The sequence below is a fragment of the Microtus ochrogaster genome, unplaced genomic scaffold, assembly GCF_000317375.1.
Source record: "Microtus ochrogaster isolate Prairie Vole_2 unplaced genomic scaffold, MicOch1.0 UNK26, whole genome shotgun sequence".
NCBI lineage: Eukaryota > Metazoa > Chordata > Mammalia > Rodentia > Cricetidae > Microtus > Microtus ochrogaster.
Window position 1 is genome coordinate 752,424 of NW_004949124.1, and position 10,740 is coordinate 763,163.

At 42.6% G+C, this 10,740-nt stretch overlaps 1 protein-coding gene across 2 annotated transcripts in view; it reads right to left on the reverse strand.

Annotated features, from left to right (window-relative positions):
* The window catches only part of Ttc27 (tetratricopeptide repeat domain 27), a 131,087-nt gene that overhangs the window by 55,483 nt on the left and 64,864 nt on the right, over positions 1 to 10,740 (reverse strand). The gene's annotated exons all lie outside the window — the stretch shown is intronic.

Consider the following 10,740-nt stretch of genomic DNA (forward strand, 5'->3'; position numbering starts at 1 on the left):
AAGATTATATAATTGTAGTTACTCTCTACATTATTTAGACTCCTTGAGATAGAATGTTTAGCAAAACTTTGTTCTCAATATTGTTTGTTATATTTGTTATTTGTTATTATTGTATATAGTTGTATTTGGTTTAGTTCTGTCTTATTTAGACAAAAGGGGGAGATGTAGGGATAAGCCCAGCCCATTAGGGGGCGTGTTCACCTCAGGCTAATGTTTACATATAAATCTGGCAAGCGTGAGCCTGCTGCCCCTTCTGTTTTCCTGTTCTCCGTGGGAACCTGTGGGTCTGTAAGTCTATTTCCCCATTAAAGCTGTATATATTTTTACAATCTGTCTGCATTCACTTACGCCGTTACAAGAGAGGAAGCAAAACAGACATTCTAGAACTTACAGGACATGGGGAAAGTATGTGCAGAGGAAAATTTGTGGATCCATAAGCCTATGCTAATAAAGAAAAAATACCCATCAAATAACTTCATCTTCACCGTAAGTATCAGAAAGGAGAACAAGCTAGACCAGGCGGTGATGGGACACACCTTTAATTCCAACACAAGGGAGGCAAGGGCAGGAGGATCTCTGTGAGTTTAAGGCCAGCCTGGTCTACAGAGCAAGTTCCAGGTCAGGCTCCAAAGCTACAGAGTAAACCATGTCTCAGAAAACTAATAAATAAGGAAGGAAGAAAGGAAGGAAGGAAGGAAGGAAGGAAGGAAGGAAGGATAAATTTAAAAAAAAAAGCAAGCTAAACCCAAAGCACGCAGACAGAATGAAATAACAAAGATAAGACTGAAGACAGAAAAACGTCCAACAAAAGAATGATTCTAAAGACTCAAACCACTAAAATTCAAAATGAGAGGTTGGGGGATGGTCCAAGTTAGATCCCCAGAACCAAGTAAAAAGCAGGCCACTGTAATCCCAGCACTTAGAGGTGGAGCCAGGATCCCTGGAGCAAACTTGCTACTGTAGCTAAGCAGTCGGGATCCATGGGCTCCTAGTTCAACAGACCCGGCCTCGGGAAAACAATGTGAAAAGAAACTCAGAGAGACACAGACCTCCACACACAGACCCACATCTGTGCACTTGTACTTGTATGCACACACACACACACACACACACACACACACATTTAAAAAGGTTTAAAAAGAGAGAAATGAATGAGGAGATACTGTTATTAGCCTTACAGAAATACCAAAGCTAGTAAGATATTCTCTACTCTATAGATACCCAACATTAAAGTAGACTCCAAAGCTCATAACATCAAATCAAACCTTAACAGTATCTATTTGATTAAAAAACATGACTCTACTAAAATATATTCCATTTCTGACTACACTCACTGCATTATAGACTTGCAGATTTGCTAGAGTCTAAGACACAGCATTTCCAACCTTTGTAAAGGAGACAAAATAAATGTACAAAACCAAGAGGAAGCAGAAAGCAGGAAAATGTGCACATTAAGGAATGCTAAAGGGTCAAGGATTGGCAGCTTATTTCAGCCTCCAACTCCCCTACCGAAACTCTAGAAGAACCAGGGTCACAGTGAGTGGCATGTAACTTGTCACTGCCAAGTTCCATCAACTGTGGATGTTTTATTAACTGGAAGATGGGTGTGGAGGGTCAGAGTGAAGCAGCTTCCTAGAGCAGGGGAGGACACCAGAACAGTGACCCTGCCTGGTCTGGACTGACCTCTTCCCTCAAATTAATGCCCTGCATTTTTGTGTTAGATAAGTTAATTCTTCCTCCTTGAGCTCTGACACTTCCTTCTCTTTCCCCAGGGCAGCGCTCAAAGGCAGTACACATTCCCTTCTCTAGCTAGTCACACTGCACCCCTTGGTCTGCTCAGCCTCTTTATCCTTCCTTCTTCACTTAGCCACTAAATTGGACACCATGCGCAGCCCCTGCGACATCATCTTGCAGGATGGAAATGTGATCAGCTGGGAGTCTTCGGAGTGCGGCTTCCTAGCTACCTACAAATTGCTCTTCCCTATAGGAAAATACAAATGCTGGTGGTGAAGTGACCAGGGGAAGGAGCTGAAACGGGGTCTCCCTCTGTAGCCTGGGCTGGCCTCAAACTCAGCTAGCCTGCTCCTGCCTCAGCCTCCTCAATCCTGGGATGACACATAGCTCGAATACACATTTTTATAAAGATACAGGAAAGAAAACTTGTCACTTAAATGTCTACTAAAGAAGATAAAATTATATTCCCACATATGCAAAGGATGCTTATTAATCTATTCTATTTTTACATGACACAATTACTTTTCTTAATGAAATTACATATAAACAGTGAATCTCAACATAAACTTACAGCCAGGACTTAAGCAGAACCTGAAATTACAGTTAAAATAATACATAGGGAAACTATACTGCTTAGTCCAAGGGGCACTGTGACATGCCCAGAGACACAGTGAAGGGAGGCTGTAAAGTGACCCTCCCAAGGAAAGATCCACCCCACTACCCTCACTATCTAGTCAGTACATTGTAGACATATTTTGTTTGAGCTGTAACAAAGTTGGCCTGAAGATCAGAGTGCCACAGAGTGGTGGTGCACACCTTTAATCCCAGCACTCAGAAGACAGGCAAATGGATCTCTGTGAGTTCAAGGCAACCCTGGGCTACCCACATTGACTCAGTCTAAAAGAAAAACAGCACCAAGCAGTGATGGCTCACATCTTTAATCCCAGCACCAGGGAAGTGGAGACGGGAAGTGATACAGTTGTGCGGAGAGAGGAATATAAAGTAGGAAGAGACAGGAGCTCAAGGCATTCAGACTGAGGTTTCATAGACAGCATTCAGTCTGAGGATTCCCCAATTCGGTCTGAGGATTTCATAGAGGTAAGAACTAGTGGCTGGTTGCTCTGCTTCTCTGATCTTTCAGTTTTCATCCCCTAACATCTGACTCTGGTTTTTATTATTAAGCCCAGTTAGAATTCACACTACAGTACACAACATAGGATTTGGACCCCACTTTCCTTTGGTTGTTGGGTTTTGCTTTGGCTCTTGGTTTAGGGATTGTTTTGGTTTCTTTGTTTGTTTTGTTTTCATCTTTTGGATCTCGAAGGAAAGCCAAAAAATCTAGAGTTTTTAAAAGATAAAACCTAAATTTTTACTCTCATTTTTTTTTCCCAAACACTGTGAAAATCAGACAAAACATCTTGCTGGCCTACATTCACCCACAAACTGTCAACTTGCAACTTCGAATCCAGACCATAAACTCCTAGTACTTTGGGGACCAATCCTGCCACTCCTGGTATAGTTCAGGTAGAACTGACCACAGGGAGGACAAGCACACGACCTGGGACCCTCAGTGTTCATTTACATTTATAACAAACAGTATGTTGCTCTAAGTTGTTAAATGGGAAATCTGAGACTGAAGGGAGAGGCCCTACCCTACTCCTTCAATCCTAGACAACACCCTGACGGGCCTTGAGTTTGGGATAAGGAATATGGATAAAAGTTCAATTTCTAAGAAAAAAAGAGATGAAACACTCCAGGTTTTTCTCTCTATACTTTAGTCAGAAGTAATTCTCAAACAGTCTTCTTGGCTGTGAGCTGTGACTACTGTGGATTAATGGGAGGAACTGAAGCCTCATCTGGCCTTGCATCTGGTCAGCACACAATGAGAGGAACTGGCAGAACAACAACTCTGGGAAGTCCTCCCGGCGAAAACTGATGATGGGAGACAAGCGTAGACTGTGATGGTTCTGAGGACCACAGAAATGACAGACAACCAACTAAAGGGATGGAAAAGAGACAGGTCAAGAATTGAAGATGGTGCTACTAAGGAGCTGGAGAAGTGGCTCAGTTAAGAGCGCTTGCTCTTGCAGAGGTCTGGGGTATAGCTCCTAGTACCCATGACCACAGCTCAGAACTGTCTGTGATTCCAGGGGATCTGGTACCCTCTTCTGGCTTTGTAAATGGAAGTTTCTGTCCAACCCAGTCCCACAGCCATTCAGTCCCAAAGAAATACACAGAGGCTTATATTAATTATAACTAGCTCTTACAACTTAAATTAACCCATAATTTTTGTCTATGTTTAGCCACATGGCTTGGTACCTTTTCTCGGTAAGGCATTCTCATCTTGCTTCCTCTGTCTCTCTGCCTTTCCTCTTCTAAGGATTCTCTTCACCTGGTTGCCCCATCTATACTTCCTCACTGGCTACTGGCCAATCAACATTTATTAAACCAAAATGAATGACAAATCTTTACAGTGCACAAGAGCATCATCCCACAGCATGGCTTCCATGCACATCCATGCACACACACATGAACACACCACACATACATATGAGTACAATTTTTTAACAACTCAAAAAAAAAGGTAAAAAGAAGTGGCCTTTGGCAACAAGCTTGAGTTAAAGAGTCATGCAAGTGTCCAGGTTCAACAGTACACGTGATGTGCAGGGACTCACACAGCGGTTTCCTCTGATTCCAGTTGTCTCCCTGAAGCAGAGAACAAACGTGGCTGATTTCACTGTGTAAGTTAGCTCTCAGAGATGGATACACCTGCTGGAAAGTGCTCTACACCCCGACCCAAGGACGAAGATGCTCACATGAGCCATACAAGACAGAGGCTCCACACCTGGCTGGACCCTCCCAGCCTCATGACCTGTGTGGTGTTTCTCCCAGCAACACACTCAGAGCCAGCTCCTCACTAATTGCTTCTTACATTTATGTGTGTGACAACACCAGGCCCTGGCTGGGTTGTTCTAAGAGTGGTTGCCAACACAAACACTCCAAGTCCAAGATAAAACGGAGTAATTTAAAACAGGCCTAGTTATCTGATTAGCTGGTCACCTCCTATTTGTATTACCCAGCTGTGGAGCATTTTCAGTTACTTTGCCTTAAAAACCTAATCTCTAATTTTTAAGAGAGTAACAGTAACCATGAAGGCAGGCAGGTGTGGGGAAAGGACAAGCTTTAGCAGAAATGGCTCTCAGGAGACAAAATCTGCCATTTACCGACGCTAACCAGTATGACAAACTGACAAAACCAATTCATATTTTGTAGTTTCTTACAAGTCGCATGTAATAATTACAGACCAAGCAAGTAAAGAATAATCCATGAGAAGCACTTAGGAACTGCATTATCTAACATCATTGTGTGAAAACTGGAATTCCTAAAGGTTCCCATTTCTATTTCTAAAGCTAAAGCAGAAGTAGGGGTGGGTACTCTATTGAGAACAAATGGTCAGTCATCCATAAAGAGGGTTCAACCGTAATATTTGCTTCCTAGTACATTTTCAACTATTTGTTGTGTGGAACCTATGGTGTCTAAATGGCACAGACAGAGTGGATAGCGCAGAGGAAATGAGCCAGCGAATGGGATAGTAGAGTAGTCTTGGGAACTGAAACGTTGAGAGAAGGGCTATGTAGATCTGGAGAGGAAGCAGAGGCCAGACGCTCTGTAAACACCAAAGGAGAACCAGAGAACAAGCGAGAGGTAGCTACGACGAGGGACAAGAGCTCCAGACACAAGAGCATCAACACTGAAGCTGAACTAAGAACATGCCACCAGGCCAGGTGAGTACAGGAGCACCATCTTCCTGGAGCCCTGGGAGTAACACAGACAAGAGAATACGAGGGATGAGGCCACGAGGAACAGCCAGAGCAACCGTTCACTCTCCATCCTGGGAGTGACTGGTGGGCAGGACTGCCGTGGTCAGTCACTGCTCTGGCAAAGGACTTAAAAGGAACCTCACAATCCCATAAAGGAACTCTTATCTTGGAACCCCACCCCCGGAAAAACTAAACTGACTACTGAAAAGACTCCGCTGCTGTCAAAGTAACACGACCACTTGTACCCTAAAATGGTAAGAGTCCCCGGTTGCAGTCATTTGAAAATGCAGTCAAATGACCTCAGGCAAGCCTGGTTTCCTGTAGGAAATGAGGGCCAATCCTCACTTCTCCCCACACTCTCACCTCCAGGCGATGTCAGCTCAGTCACTGCTTCTTATGTAGAGACCAAATTAGGTTTGCTCGACAAAATGAGATCGTGCCATCAACTGGAGGACAGTATCTGAAAAACTAATGCTAACAGATGAGAACCAGTTCTGATCCCAGGCTCAACCAAAATTAATCTTAGATGTTTTGCCAACAGCCATTAAATAGCAGGACTGTCTGCTAGCAGTATTCTAAATTAGAAGAACAAGGAGTAAACATGGGTGTCACAAGAATAATTAGACTCAGATATTTCTCTAAATTAGCCTTTTAAAAACTAATTATTTCCGGTGGCGAGGAGGAGGCGGAAATCCTCAATAAATAAATAAATTAATAAAAAAAACTAATTATTCCATCAAGCAGAAAATACAGGGATTAAAATTTCAAATATTTAATGAAATCAAAATGTAGTAAAAAAGCACCAGCACATGGTCAAGACAGAAGCTCAACTCTTCCAGAAAGAAAGCCCTTGCTTCCAACTTGAAGCAAGATTTTTTTTAGGGTCTATGGCTAAAATTATCTGAAAATGTAACAGAAAAGCAGGGATGGGGGATTGATGAGATGGCTCAGCAGTTAAGGGCACCTGCCGCTCTTGCAAAGGAGATGGGTTTGGTGCCCAACACTTACAGAGAGGCTCACAACAACCTGTAACTCCAGTTCCAGGGGATCAAATACTCTTTTCTGGTTCCATAGGCACCGGTTATGCGCGCGTGCACACACACACACACACACACACACACACACACAAGCAAAACATGAATTCACCTAAACATAAACAAATCTTAAAAAAAAAAAAAACGAACAAGGCTTCTATGAGACAAAATTTTAAAACCAATTTAGGGTAAGTGCTGGTAAGATGGTTCAGAGGTTAACAGCACTTGTTGCTTTTTAAGAGGACTAGGTTTAATTCGCAGAGACCACACAGTAGCCCATAGGTATCCATAATTCTAGTTCCAGGGATCAAACCCTCTTCTGACCTCTGTAAGCACCTGGCACACATGTGCTGTTTATTCATAGACACAAACAAAATGTTCTTACACATAAAGTAAAAAATAAATCTAAAAAAGAATTTTAAAAAAAATCAAGATGACATTTTTAGGTAGTAAGTTACAAAAATGTATAGCAAAATAAATAACTACATTTCTAAAGATTAAAATATGTACATTTCCAAGAATATTTAGAAGCAGAGGCATTTATCATTAAGATAATTCTTACAAGATCATGCACAAATCTTGGAAGCAGTAAAATTACAGTTATTAGGGGAAGCATCAAGGCCTTCCCTAATGTGCATGGATGCATTGGATGCTTTTCTCCCAATCAGGGCATCTCAGCTTCCCATACGTTCTAAAAATAATTAAGCTAATATTTTATTTCAAGCATGCTTTGGGTATTTGTGATTCACCAACTTGCTTAATTTTCTAAAAAAAAAAAAAAAAAACTCAAAACAAATTTCTAAAATACTATATCATCCGGAGAGATGGCCTAGTGGTAAAGAGCACTGGCTGTTCCTCCAGAGAACCTGGGTGTGATTCCCAGCACGCACATGGTGGTCTATGACTGTCTCTAACCCCCGGGAATCGGAAGCACCCTTCTGGCCCCTATAGACTCTGGGTATGTACATGGTATACACATATACATATACATAAAATAATAATAAAAATAATTCTTAAAAAACTACCATTTTAAAGGTAATAATATTACCTATAGCCATTATTTATTTATTAACCAATGTAAAAGAATTACACAGTAAGATGATGAGATTGGAGCTCCATGAGATTGGGAACTAGGATATTCAATCTCCCATTCATTCCTTCTTTTGGGGGGAGGGAGGTGGGTTTCCAGACAGGGTTTCTCTGTGTAGCTTTGGAGACTTCCTGGAACTCGCTCTGTAGACCATTCTGGCCTCGAATTCACAGAGCTCCTCCCCTTGCCTTTGCTGGGATTAAAGGCATGCACCACCACCGCCAGGTGATGACTCATTCCTTCTTTAAACAAACATTTGAGACAATAAATGCTAAAAAATATTGACAAATTCTTAATGAAAGAGGAGAGTGCTTTGATCGTGACCTAATGCTCTGAATAATCCACACTAGCGCCTGGCTGCTCTGATTTTTCCCCTAATCTATTCAGTAAAGTTTAACAATTCTTTCTGCCTTCAGAACATTGTTGGGCATTTCTATGGCAATCTCTGTTTATATAGTTTAGTACAAAACAAAGTTTTATCAACTTCTGATTTGATTTGTTTTGTTTGAAACAAAACATGAGATCCTCCTAGGCCCTCTGCATGCGGGCCTGGTCTGTTTGTGGGACCAGGATCTATCCCTGGTAACTGAGCTGACTTTTTTGGAGGCCATTCCATATAGTGGGATGCCATGCTCAGCCTCAATACAGGGGGTAGGGGTTTGGTTCTGCCTCAATTGAATGTGCCAAGCTTTGTTGATGCCCCATGGGAGGCCTTACCCTTTCTGAGGAGTGGATGGGGGGAGGGAGTATGTGATGGGGGAGCAGGGGGAGGGGAGAGAGGGGGAACTGTAGTTGGTATGTAAAATGAATAAAAACTTAAAAAAAAATTAACAGGCTCTTAGTATGTAGCCCAGGCTGGCCTCGAACTCGGGGATCCACCTGTGTCTGCTTCCTGAGTGCTGGGATTAAAGATGTGCTCCAACACACCTAGCCTTCATCTATTTTGAGGATCTTCCCCTTTAAGTTCTCACAAAGCATTTGGTTATTACTTTAAAGAAATGTTAAAATCTCTGAGTTTGAGGCCAGCCTGGTCTACAAAGCAAATTCTAGGACAGCCAGGACTACACAGAGAAACCCTGCCTCAAAAAAAAAAAAAAGGCCAGTGAAATTCTGAAAACTTCACCAATGAATGGCAAATGTATATTTCACAAATTCCAAATTTATTTCTCTATTTTGGTTTTTTTTTTTGTTTGGTTTTGGTTTTAATTTAACAGCTTTTTATTTCTATGCTAAACCATACTGAGATCATCTTTTCATTTTAAATGGCAATTAAACCCAACAAATGGCATGCTAATACCACTGAAATAGTGACATGGAGAACATTATAACCAGCCTGCACAGACACAAGTATGGGTCACCTCACAGGTTAGTCAATGGACTGACTGAAATCAGAAGACATCTCTGACTGCAGATAATGCTGTCACTTCAAAGATACCAAATCAAACAGGCACACGCTTGGAACCACATCAAACACTCACGAAGCACGGCTAGGTAAGTACCACTCTGAATATACACATTACCGGACATACACATTACCATGTGAAAACCTAGAAGCCAAGCAGATGTGTGCTTCTGGGAAACAGACATGGTAGATACAGCAAGCTGCTCAACATCACAAGGCTGACATGACAGCAAGTGCACACCTGAATTCAGGTAGCTGTCCCAAGAAGATGCCCTTAACCATCAGGCCATGCTGAGCAGGTGATGAGAGGCAGACTTTGTAGCCCGAGCTGAGTCCTAAGGAGAGGGAATCTTCTGTGGTGTGGAGTCGGAGAGAATGAGAGGACAGCAGTGCATTCTTTTCCAGGATCAAGATATCATGTAATCTTGACAGAACCTTGAGTCCTGCTGGAAAAGAATGCTTTGCTGGGAAAGGGTGCTAAGAAGGGCCATTTGCAGCCAGCTGCTTCACAGGCACCATGGGACACAATGCAGCAATGCCAGCTTCCCGCCATACGATTGCCTTTCCACAAGGGTGGCTGTCTTGCACATATGAAGACCCTTTGAGACACCTGAGTACAGACATGGTGACATGATCTGACACAAATATCATGGTCAAGAGTCAGCACCCTCCTTCACAAAGGGTTTAGCCAGTGAGTGATACCTTTGAGGTAGACAATAGGAGTTTTCCTTTAACCTCTAGGGGGGAAATGTTGCTTTATGAGCTCAAGAGGACAGTCTGGAGTCAAACGAGAATAATCATGATACACCGGAGGTGACACTGGCACCATGTTGAGAACTCCCTCCTAAACGAGCTAACTACTTGGATACCCCAGAAGCCACCACCACCATTACACAGTCAATGTGGTTGCTGGCTGACTCCCTGCCAAACCTGCTGTTCTGAGTTCTAACTCACAAAGTATAATTTTCTTTCCCTTTTATAGACACTGGCCAGAATCCCAACCCTACTCCTTCTCACTCTGCAGGCAATCTGACTCTCCCTGACCCCACCCCCACTCGAGGTCCATCTGTAGCTGGTAGCAGCCCCACCATACATGATTTCCCGACCTCTAACTTAAATAGTTTAACATTTTCTCTTTTCCATCTTCCTCCACACCTGCTAAGATCTCCAATTCGCCTCCTCTGGTTTCTATTCTCAAGCTCCAATAGAAGTGTCCTTGAGTATTCCTGAGTCCATTTCAATGCTTTGTTGATATTTAATTATTGCACATGTATGCACGAGGAGGTCAATGGATAACTTCGGTAGCTCACTCCCCCAGTCTTATGTGGATTCAGGGGAACTCAGGTTGCCAGGCTCGCAAGGGCAATTGCTTTTACCTGTAGAGACAGTAAGCCAGCTCCAAATTCTTTTATCTGAAAGACTAAAAACCTATGAAAGGGACCTTGAATCTCCTGGTGACACTGCTGGTTTCTCCCTACACTGAACAACTCAAAGAGCTTCACTGTCGTTGTCGTTGACCAATTCATGTCAGTGTCATTGATCAATCCAAGTAACTGTCACAGTTCTTTAATACTCACATTGGGAAGCTATATAAGAAAATCTTGTACTTGAACCACTGTTTCTCGTCTTCATAACAACAGAAAGGGTAGCCGGGCGGTG